The sequence below is a fragment of the Misgurnus anguillicaudatus genome, chromosome 4 (genome assembly GCF_027580225.2).
Source record: "Misgurnus anguillicaudatus chromosome 4, ASM2758022v2, whole genome shotgun sequence".
Taxonomy (NCBI): Eukaryota; Metazoa; Chordata; class Actinopteri; order Cypriniformes; family Cobitidae; genus Misgurnus; species Misgurnus anguillicaudatus.
Genome location: NC_073340.2, coordinates 34,849,424 through 34,861,678, shown reverse-complemented (window position 1 = coordinate 34,861,678; position 12,255 = coordinate 34,849,424). Strand labels below are relative to the sequence as shown.

General features: G+C 36.0%; 1 protein-coding gene across 2 annotated transcripts in view; it reads right to left on the bottom strand.

Annotated features, from left to right (window-relative positions):
- Positions 1 to 12,255, bottom strand: part of adam12a (ADAM metallopeptidase domain 12a) — a 125,176-nt gene that overhangs the window by 76,264 nt on the left and 36,657 nt on the right. The gene's annotated exons all lie outside the window — the stretch shown is intronic.

Sequence of the window (12,255 nt, the reverse complement as noted above, 5' to 3'; positions counted from 1 at the left end):
GGCCACACCCATGGTGCTGAACTGGAGATTAAATTTAACTAGAATTAAAATGAAAGGATGAGGGGGTTAAAAGTCATTTGTCTAAGGGGCTTTTTTATACCTGGTATTAAGATGCGGTTTGGTTGATTGGATCACAAGTGAACAAGAGAGAGATAGACGCGTGTCCGTTCACATCTGTAGTTTTAATCTTTCTCTTTTGTCCACTTTCGACCGCTTCTGTCTTGATGACTTCGAGCAGATGGTCTATTGTCATTTTTTTGCTTTTTCAGATATTTTAGAGCAATTGATGAAATAAACTAGAACGACTTTACTCTCGCAAAATGAAACAAAAATGAAAGAGTTGAAGAGCAGCTGCTTTAGTTTTATCAATGAAAGCCTAACTGTGGGTTCACATTCACAAGTTCGCGTCTACTGCGTCTTGTTTGCCGCTTGAACATTTTGAGTTTACTCGCTTCAAAAGTTCAAATTTTCCCGCGGCAATGCTCAATTCACGCCATTCGCGAATCATGTCTACCACACCGCGCTAAATGCCTCATTCGCGCCGTGAGACCTCCAGATGCGCTTCAACGCGTCTTCACATTGACTTAACATTGAAATCACTCGTGCTTCACGCATCTACCGCGCCTGGTGTTAATGCTACCTACACACCAAACGCGGGGCATCGCGTTACTCGCTCTAGACTACTCGCGGGATACAACTTCGTGTCATGTGAACTTTCCGCTCGAGTTGAATATTTTCAACTTGGGCGAAGACGCGTTTGAGGGGAATAGCGCGTATTTTCGCTCCAAACGCGCCGCACATATCTCGTCATTCGCATCTGATCGCCCATATCTCGAGGACGCATCTGATTGCGTCTTTGCATTGACTTTGTATGTAATCTACTAGCGCAAATCGTTTAACTTGCGTCTGGTGTAAACCCACAGTGACGCAGCATAAAGATCACATTGAACAGTTAAAGTCAGGACCAATGAAAAAACATTGTGCTCTGTATATCACACTTTAGATATTTGCTTCTCAAACTTAAAATTTAAATTTAACAAAACATATTAAATGATGCAATTTAATGCTGTTGATTAGTACCCTTATTTTTCTGAGGTTTAATTGTATTTTATAAAATTGGGGGCTCCCTGGCACCATCTTGCAGCCCGCCCACCCCCAGTTTGAGTACCACACATTAGATCAATATAATATTTAATATAATAAATAATTTGTTATAAATAGGTGCTGTCAAGTGTCAAAAAATGATACTGGAGTCCTTTACTTCAATGACAAGACCTTTACAATATTGTTTGGTGGAGGCACTTCAAATGTGGTCACCGTTGGACACTACATTGTGTTAATCCGGGCCTTGTTATATGTATTTCCTTAATTTTTTATTTTAATTTCAATTAAATTGAGGAACTGAATTGAAACTCTGAGCAGTGAACAATCTATATATATTAAGCATCCATCGACCCTTCTGAGATGAACGAACTGAAGGAAAACGATATAGCATTAACAGAGAGAACCGCAGAAGAAGATTCAATCTCCTCAGCAGATCTGCTGGGCTTTAGGTGGAAATGGTTTCTTCCTGCGGTGGTCAACTGGTGCGGATGTGAGAGATCTTGTTTGCTTTCTGTTCTTTCAAGCAGGATGAAACTTGATTTCCCCTCAGACCAACCAAAACAGAGCGTCATTCTCGAAGCTTACTCAGCAGAGGCCGTCAGAGCGCATGGATCAACGCGCATGGGGTTAAAGGTCGACAAACTCTGCTGAGCGACAGGATGCTCGGGCTGAGGTCAAGCTGTGTGCGAATGTACGAACGGGACGTGACAAAAAAAGGAAACCACACTTTTGATATTTGCTGTTTGCACAGACAGATACGGTATCTCCTCAATGCAAAGTTCGACAAACCTCCACATAGCAAAAACTTTGCTGTAAAATTTGTGTTAGGGAGTCTCAAGTGCACTTTAAGTGTTAAAATACTTTCTGCTATTTTATCTTAACGTTCAAAGCCACTATACGGGTGATTCTCACGAAACCATTGAAACACCATGGCACTAATGATTTTAGCTTTAAAATGTGTAATATAGTAACATTAAAAAGCATCAGAATTAACACAATACTGTGTTCTACCTCGCACAAGGTGTGATTTCAACATAAGAATTAATAATTGTAAATTTTATCTCATTTTCTGCTGAAATTCTCATTACCGCAATGTGTCCGGCTGTGTTTGAATATGCGTTATGTTGTAATTTAATCAAATTAACACAAAAATATTAAGAAAAAAAATAAATGGATGTTTTGCTAGACTACTTTAGATGACAGAAAAAATATTTACTGAATATTCATGTATAATAATAATGAAGAAAAATTAGGAAAATTATGTGTCCATGCCTGATGTTCTCATCCTCCGCAACACTTTTTGAGAACAGTTTAAGCACACATACAGAATTTTAATAAAGTTTGATTTTGAGTGACCAAACACATGGACCAGTTCCTTCAAGATGGCTACCAGGTAAGATCATTTTTTTACAGTTAATTTGAAATATTGTCTTGTCAGAATGCTTACACGACATTTTGATTATCATTACCGCAACAGATGCTTATTAAATGTTAATTTAATTAATAGAAGCATAATACTTTGATTTTAAATGCATGTGCAGAATCTCCAAATTATGTTCTTTCAGGTTTGTCATGATATTTTGAAAATATGTCAGTGTTGATGTTTTCTGACTGTTGCGGTAATGAGATTTTTAAGGACTAATTTTTTAAATTATGTTACAAAAAGTGTTAAATGATAAGTAAAAGTTTTTTAATTAATGTTCCCATTTGCTCCAGACTTTGTTTTTCAATGTCTGGTGGGAAAAAAAGTAAATATAAGCAATTTTTACATTTTCATGCTTGATATTTTTAAAACCAAGTTTTCATGAGAATCACTCATACATAAAGTAAAACATTTACACGTAATATAAATATAAATATAAAGCGCAATCACTTCAGTTTTCAAAGATCATGGGTCGATTCCCATTAAACACACATACTGTCAAATGTATACATTTGGATAAGTATCTGCCAAATGTGTAAATGCATAAAGCTGTTAATATAAGAAATGGCAGATATACTGGGAAATGTACTGTGCAACATTTATGCTTGTTAGTGCATCACAACATTATCTCAGTCACATGCTAATGTCAAACACCATTAAAATCAATGTTGTGCTGCATCTTTCCTACACACCACCGTACCAAAGCTTTTCTACATCACAAAGAGTCCTCGTCTATGTACTTTTCAACAGAAAGTTCCCTCAGAAGACAGCTGCCTATGTAGGACAGCAAGGCAGTACACTAGGTTACTATCTAACTAACCTTATACTCTCAGGTTATTATATTTTGAACAATGCACGGCTGAAATTCAACTCACAAAATCCATCTTTCCTCTGATTCACATGTCCACCATATAAGGTCAAAGAACCAAAAACATGACTACAGCGAAGAGAAAAATATGGAGAGATGTAATGAAAGTGGTATAAGAGCCAGCTGACATGAGTAATGCTTGAATACCATTCAGTGCTTGTAATGTAGTCTTTCGAAAATGAAATCTGATATCAAAAGACCAGCTCTGCATATCGATAACTCTTACCGGCTGCACTTTTAGTACTAAATCAAAGAAATATTACATTTAAACACACACACAATTGTAAAAAATTTACAAGCTTGAAAACAATACATCAAAGTTCTCGAGAAGTCAAGTAGAGTAACAAAACCATTTTTTTGGAAGAAAATGTGAATGCACATGGACTACAAAACCAGTCATAAGGGTCAATTCTTTGAAATTGAGATTTATACATACAATTGATAAATAAGCTTTCCATTGATGTATGGTTTGATTTGTGGCCGAGATAAAACTATTTGAAAATCCAGAAACTGAGGTCTCTACTTTAATGTAAATCTAAAAGCTTTTTAAACCCGTTGATTATCCAAATGCAGTACTTAGCAACACATATTAATTATAAAAAACTTTTTGCACGCTCAAAGTCAGGCACTTTTTCTTCATAAAACGCAAGCTGCACGTTTATCAGGCGCTTCTTATTTTCACCGCATGACTAGCGGACAATTGGTTGCAAAAACGCAAAATGTCATCGGGCAGCATGGTCGCAAAAGCATCTGTTTTAAAGTAATGGGGTAATTCAGGTTTATATTACTGTAACAATGCAACAATGTAGGCTATATCACTTTCATATCATATGGTTTATTTATTTTGTTAATAACTAAGGGTGTAGATCGAAATTAAGTCACAACCTTAAACTACGAATTAAAAAATGGAATTGTTGATGCTGCCACGCCCCCCATGTCACGTCCGTTCGGCTTGCCAAGCAAAAAAAAACATGTGTTAAGTGCTGCAAGTCAACCTCGTCTAACTTAGCTATCTACAGCCAGATAAAAGATAGCATGGCAGATGCATTAGACACCACGCAAGCTGCTCTTTACATGGGAAACAAAAAAACAGCAAGCGCCTACCGCCTTCAGCCGAACAGAGCACGCATGCACAGCAGAACGGAGCTCTGTGACAGGACCGGTCATTTCTCTGAACTAAGATCGATTTAAGTTTCAAAACAACTTATTACACTTGCTTAAGAGTTATGAAAACAGCATTTAAACATGACTTCTGGGTATAGTCTCACAATCTCGTCTGACGGTAATAAAAGCACGTTTTTAAGATACAAAGCACTGACAGGAAGTTTTGCTTTATCAGGTGTGTGCGTGTACCATATTTTTCGACTAACATGGCAGGACATCTCCGGGTTCAAGGTCAGATATTATATTTCATAAAAGTCTAGCCTAAAAATGGCATAGCAGTTTTGTGCTTTCAAAAAAAAATCGAGAATCGAATCGTGACATTGGAATCGAAAATGTAATCAAATCGAGGATCGAGAATTGTGACACCCCTATTAATAACGAATAATGTTGATACTCATAAATGTCTAAAGTTGAAGATTAACTTTTTTCCTGCCATTGACAAGTTAACGTTTCCTTGCCAATGATGAGTTCTTCGGCAATCCGTAATACTATTGTCCACCAGGTGGCACTCTTACCAAACTTATAAAACCCGGAAGTATTCCCTTAGGCCAAACAGTTTAAACTCCGTGTATGTTTTGAGGATCGCTCTGAATCTCTAACAAAAGTCCTTCAAAAAACTTTATTATTTCAGCTTTTTGCTAAAATTTTTGTATTTTTGAAGAAACATACCCATAGTTGAGAACAAAGAAAGAGAACAAATGAAGGTAGGATGAAACTTTATTTTTAAGCAATGGGTCCGTTCTTTAATTTGATATATTGTATTTTTATATATTTAAATAACAAAATTTTCGGGAAGGCATTAAACTTGTGAAAAATAAAAAATGCTGGCACTGGCAACATTAAAAAAAGTTAACATTTGTTTATTAATCTGTGGCCAAATTTATTCACCTGAAAAGTTTTGTTTATTAACATTTTGACATTAAAGATGTTTTACTATTTAAAAAGTATGTTTATTTAAGGCTTAAAATATTACAATCAAAACAATTATATTAGTAAAACTATAGTAGTGTGTGGCTTTCATACTTTTAAAAGTACACTTCCACATGTGAATACCCTAATTTTAGCTACAATAAGTAAAAAGTCTAATTAAATAAATATTTAGTTTTTATCCAATTAGTCGATTAATCGAAAAAATAATCACCCGATTAATCGATTATGAAAATAATCATTAGTTGCATTTCTGACAGCATATAGAAAAAATTATCCGAACTTTTTACAACATCTCCACAGATGAGATAAACAGACAGACAGACGATCATCAGAGTCAATCCACAGAGATCTACAGCCTCATCTGGAAAAGTGTTTCACATAACTGCACATGAAGCTGAGAGGAGCAGAGAGACGAGAACAAAAGAAACAGAATCAGAAAATGATGGAGAAATGTGTGTGTTAAAGCGTCTCTATAAAAGGCCAAAAAATAACACATTTTAAAGCTCTTGAGAGAGAGAAAAACTTCACCAGTAATCCACACCACAGAACACATCATCTTTATCTGCCTCCTGGAGGTTTATGAAGTTGTTTCCGGGCGTTTCCGAGCCCCTTTAATGAATTTCGAATGTCAAGGAGCCAACATCTCCTATTAATGACGCCTATAAGCTGAGAGCTAATTGAGCTCTGGATGAGGAGATCCTGAAAGTTATCGCTGTTATAAGACTCATTACTTAAAGGACTTGTTGTTCCAGCCTACTTTGTCTCCTCTAATGAGTCATGTTGTTATGAATTGTATCCCCCATAAAGCAGTGTTGGGGTACAAAGTTCGTGTTACTCTAATCAAACTGCTCTTTCTGTAATAAAGTCATGTTTTTAATAAATGCATTAGTTACTGCTCTGCTGACAAGGATGTGAGCAAGCACGGGACATGCTAATAAAACAATGCATCTATCGTGTAACTGTGCATATATGCCGAATTTGTTGACTAACCAGAAACTACTTTGGTGCACTTACTAAAATTGTTTTTTGCAAAATAAAAACAATCTCTCACACACATTTGGCATGAATATGTTTGTGTAAGTCATTTGTTTTCTTCTCTTCCTGTGATTTGGACTCTATTGTCTCTAAAATTGTGACGAGACACAGTCACGACGAGTTACTCGAGAACCAATGATCCTCTTAAGTACAGAATTGGAGTCAACACACAGCCCTTTTAGAGTTGTGTTTACATCGCAAAATATACTCAAGATACATAAAGTTTTCTTTTTACAAATGTATTGTTGCGCTTCAAAAGACCCATATTAACCATCCACATGATGATGGATGGGCTTCAAACATACGGCCACTATTCAATGCCATTACAAAGCTGGAAAGAGGCAGGATATTATTTAATATAACTCGGCTGAAAGAAGAAAGTCATATACACCTACGATGGCTTGAAGGCAAGTAAAATATGAGAAGACATGCAGTATATTAGCTTTTGACAGATATCCTGCCAGCTTTTTAAATGACTATAGGCGGTGATGTCACTGCCAGCAAGAAACCTGACAAATCTTAAAGTTTCATGTAAACATGTTTTTTTGCATAGCTGGTTTATTGATGTGCATGTAAACACATGAAACCGCTTTCTATAATGGGCTGATTTTTGAGAGATATCCGCTTTATGCATATTATAAACCCAAACAAATAATGGGTTTGTAATTGGATGTATGGCTGAATCGGATTGAAAAGCCTTCATATAAACACCATAATCAATATGATTGAGGTCGATTGGATGCAAATTTTGAAAGGGTGGTAAACTTCAATCTGTGATCCGATCATCAGGAGAAAAGCATGTAAACGCATGAATCGTAGTATTTTCTTAATCGGATGCAAAAATACCTTGTGCGCATGCACAGAACAATTGTGAAAGAAAAAGATGAAAGGATTTCATTTAGTTATTAGCATTTAGGCTGTAAATAAAATGTCGTTAGGATGCTTTTGGGCTAGTTTTGAATGTCCATTGGGATGGTTTTGAAACGTGAATCTGGCAACCCTGGCTGTGAGCGTGCGCAGACATTTGGTTCGGTTCGGATTATACAAAATGTACCTGTAAACGAAAATTTTAACTCTTTCCCCACCATTGATGAGTTATCTGGTCAATTAGGAGAAAGCATTTGCATAAAAAATTTGTTCCTGATTATTTTTATGTTAATCTGCAATACCGTGATTGTCCACTAGATTACCCAATTTATGAAGCCAAAATGTTATTTACTAATTTTAAACTCTCTGTATGTTTTAATAATCATTCTGAATCTGATCTCTAACAAATTTCCTCCCCAGCTTTTTGCTAAAAAAAATTATTTTTAAAGAAAAAACCCATATTTAAGGGTTTATAAGCAGAGAAAAAAATATAGATATGATGAAATGTTTTACCGCTTTGTTTGTTTGTTTGTTTGTTTGTATATTGTTTGTTTGAATGCAGATGGTTTGTTCTTTTATTTGATATATTTGTGTGTTTATATATTTTTAAAATCAAATTGGCATTTTGTGAAACTTTTGTGAAAATCACAAAAAATGCTGAAGGGCCACTTTTCCAAAAAATGGCTAGTGGGGAATGAGTTAATCAGATTGCAATGTTTAAGGTATATGTGAACTGTATCGTCGTAACCTGCAATCTGATTAAATTCAGTCGGATTGACACAATTTTGTTCATGTAAACATATTCACTGTCTTTCAATAAACTACCGAGCCCCTAAGGTGACATTGGAGTAAAAAAAAATCTAAAGTTTAGTTTCATGTGCTCACGCAAATATAAACTTTATTTTTTTTTGCTCCATGTCCCCTTAGGGGCTCCATAATAAACAGATCTGAGGGGGGGAAAAAAAATCACAGTCAGATTTAGTGATCGTAATCTTAGTGACTTAGCAAACATCTCAGCCATCTTCCAAGGTCACTTTGTCCTCTTGTTTTAATGCTGTATTATTCCACTTAATTCAACTTTAAATACGTCGCCGCTGCTCCTGGAAATTGAAATTTGCATTTTTTCCTCTTCATGCTCTGCGTTAAGACTGAAGGGTCCTCAATCATTCTCACCATCAATATCAACCCGATTAAAATCAGAGGTGAGTTTTTACGTTATACCTCGAGCAGTGACCGCATTATCACAGCACTACACCGAAATATTACCCTCCTCACTTCCTCTCTCTCCACTCCTGACAGTGTGGAGCAAATGGCATTCTGCAAAACAAATAAATCTCACAGGCGTCCATGTTTGTGGTCCTGTCTGTGTAGATTCAGTAATTAGACTCCGCTGTGTTGATTTGTCGCCCACCGGTTCTGTCAGGCTGAATGTTCATATGCATACAAAAACTCTGACACTGGCTTCATTATACTGACACGGGTCGACCTCACCACACTGTTCTTACACTTCATATCTAAAACAAACACACATATCCACCTTTACCATTTCTCTGATTCATGTCACCTCCACCATCAAAAGCAGAATAATATTTACAATGATATTCAAAGGTGTGTTAAATAATAAAAATGCAGAATAAATCAATTGCTCCTTATATCATTTTTTATATTTTATTATGAGCAGCACAATAACCTGCTTACAGGATACAGGATGATGGGGCATCGGTTTTTTTAAAACTATATACCTTATTAATAATTAATGATGTTTGCTTATGTGAGCATCATAATTTATGATGCTCTACCATTTTAAATATTTTAAAGATTTGATGCTATTAACAAAGCAAACCTTAGCAAACACTATTTCCAGGTGGACTTGTGAAAGCATCTCTGTACCCATCCACAAAATTTGCATAACATCACCAAATCAGATAAGATTTTGTCATAGTAAGAAAGTATGCGCAATCCGTTCATCAGTTTTTTGACTGTGGGCAAGATAAACCTGTGCAAAATTCTTCATGGTTATATATTTCATGCATACCCCAGTAAATATAATAAACTATGATAACTTGGGATTAGATAAAGATAATGAAACCAGGATTCTGAAAACTTTTTACTTTACTCATATTAACATGAAAAATGTATTTCCTTATTTATTTAATTATGCAATGCACAGAAAGTGACTCTATATTTACATGTGATAAATAACAAGACAAAAAAATAAGCAAGCATACATTTTATCTGCCCATGCAAATCCATTTATAACTTCTGTGTATTTGTGAATGCATGTGTGTGTGTAAAAACGAATAAGAGTTATTTAGACTAATGCATACAGGTTTAGCGATGAATGATTCAATCAGTAGTGACATAAATAACACTTATAGTGATAATAAATTAAATTCATTCATTTTAGAAGGGTGTTGAATAATATATACTAATAATAATACATTTTATTTCTAACGCGCTTTTCTTAAACTCAAAGCGCTACAACATACAGAAAGAACATACAATAGAAGACACTAAAATAATAACCAACAATTGCAAAATATAGTAAATGAAATACATTCAAGTACAGTAAGCAGTACTAAAAAGGTGTGTCTTTAAACACTTCTTAAAACAATCCAATGTTGGAGAGTCTTTCATTTCCAGTGGTAGAGCATTCCATAAACGTGGTGCAGCGACTGAGAATGCTGGACCACCCATAGACTTTAATTTATATCGAGGCTGCTGTAGGATGCATGACTTGGAAGAGCGCAGAGAGCATGCTGGGATATGAGCAGTGACCAGACTGCAAAGGTAAGCAGGGGCCGTTTCATGAATGGCTTTATATGTTAGAACCAGTGTTTTGAATTCTATACGTGCTTGTATTGGCAGCCAATGTGAATCAAAGAGTACTGGAGTAATATGTTGGCGAGTAGTTGTACAGTATGTGTCAATAACCGAGCAGCTGAGTTTTGTATATATTGTAATTTTTTGATGGACCGATTAGGGAGACCAAGGTAGAGCGCATTACAATAATCGAGCATCGACGTAATAAAGGCATGAATAAGTCTCTCTGCATCTGGCAGCGATAGAGATGGTCGCAATCTAGCGATATTTCTAATGCCGTTTTTGAGACATTCTTAATATGGGCATCAAACATAAGTTCAGGATCGAAAATAACGCCAAGATTGCGCACTTGAGAAGACGAGTTAAGAAAGTCATTAGCAGTTATCAATTCAGAAATGTTAAGCTTGAGTAAGGATGTTTGTGTGCCGACAAAAAGAAGTTCAGTTTTTGCCTGGTTAAGCTTAAGAAAATTGTCATGCATCCAGGCTTTTATCTCAAAAGCAAGATTTTTTTTCAAAATGCTATAAATCTATTGAATTAATATCTAAATGTGCAGTCATCTTTGCCATGTTATCTTCATTTAGTTGACTAGTGGTATACACCGATTTAAAAAATAAACATTAATGGCATTAATCAAAACACTTACTTTGTCATATTTCCCTGCCAGCATTTTTTTAAAAAGTTGCCAGCCAGCGCCAGCATTTTTCATGATTTTCACAAAAGTTTAATGCCTTCCAGAAAATTGTCTTCTTTAAATTTATAAACAATATATCAAATGTTTCAACCTACCTTCATTAGTTCTCTTTTTATCATCTCTCAAATATGGGAAGGTTTCTTCAAAAACACAAAATTTTTATCAAAAAGCTGGGTTTTATAAGTTGCGGAAGTGCCACCTGGTGGATAATAGCACTATTGCGGAAAGACGGAAATTCTCGTCATTGGCAGGGAAGCATTTTCTCTCGCCGGCGAAAAAGTTAAGAACACTGTCATTGCTGCGAAAGAGTTAAGAACACTGTCATTGCTGCTGTCATGCTCGGGACGTCGTCGCTGAACTTTTTTGACAGCGATCAGCTGTAAAATGTTTTGGTCCTGCTCGATTTTCATTGACTTTGAGTAAAATAATGAAAAGTTTTCATAAAATCCCCTGGGGTCAATGTGTTAGCATGACAGAAGATTGATGCTGTCAAGAGTACAAGCAACAGCCGGCATTTTTCCTTTGCCCGAGTGCCTCTTGTGTAAATTATTAGATTTTGATGGCTTACGTTACTTCCACCCCACAGAAAACCACCACAGGTTTATCAATGCCATCAAAAGTATTAGTTTATTTTTGTTTGTTTGTTAATTACAAAGTAGATGAGGAAAACTCTATTCAAAGCACTGCCATTATTGTTTATAATGCGTGCAATAGTGCGCTGTGATTGGTTGAGCGGATTTATTGCATTCTGCAGAGAAGGAGGACTGGCATTTATTGCGTTTTGGAAAAAAAGGGGAGAAAAAAATGACAGAATAACGGTGGATATCGGAATTTGCGTAAAATGAAGAATTGACTTTTTATTACTGACCTGATACAATACTGATTTTGGATAAAAAAGGCATTTATCGCGTTTTGGAACCAAACCCTTCATATATATATATATCAGTGGCGGCTCGTGACTGCACTTCCGAGGATGCGCTAATTCATAATAGGTGTTCGGCTTGTCATGTGTGTGGTTCCCTTTTCCAAAATATGTGTCATGCATGTGGAGAGATCCTGTGTGCATCGCGTGTTTTGTCAAAATAAGTGCCTGCTGGAGACGCGTCAAAACCGTTTATGATAACGCTCACGTTCCCTAAATACACGCAACACAGTCCCTTAACAGTAAACTCTGATTACGCATGAGATTGTGCAAATATGACACATGATGCACACACGATCTCTCAAAGCGCAGAACACATATTTTGAAATGACGAACCACACACATGACAAGCTACATACATGTTGTGACGAACTTCGCATCGTGAGCTTTTTTGTGGCTTTTTTGAAATTTTTTGTGGCTACAGC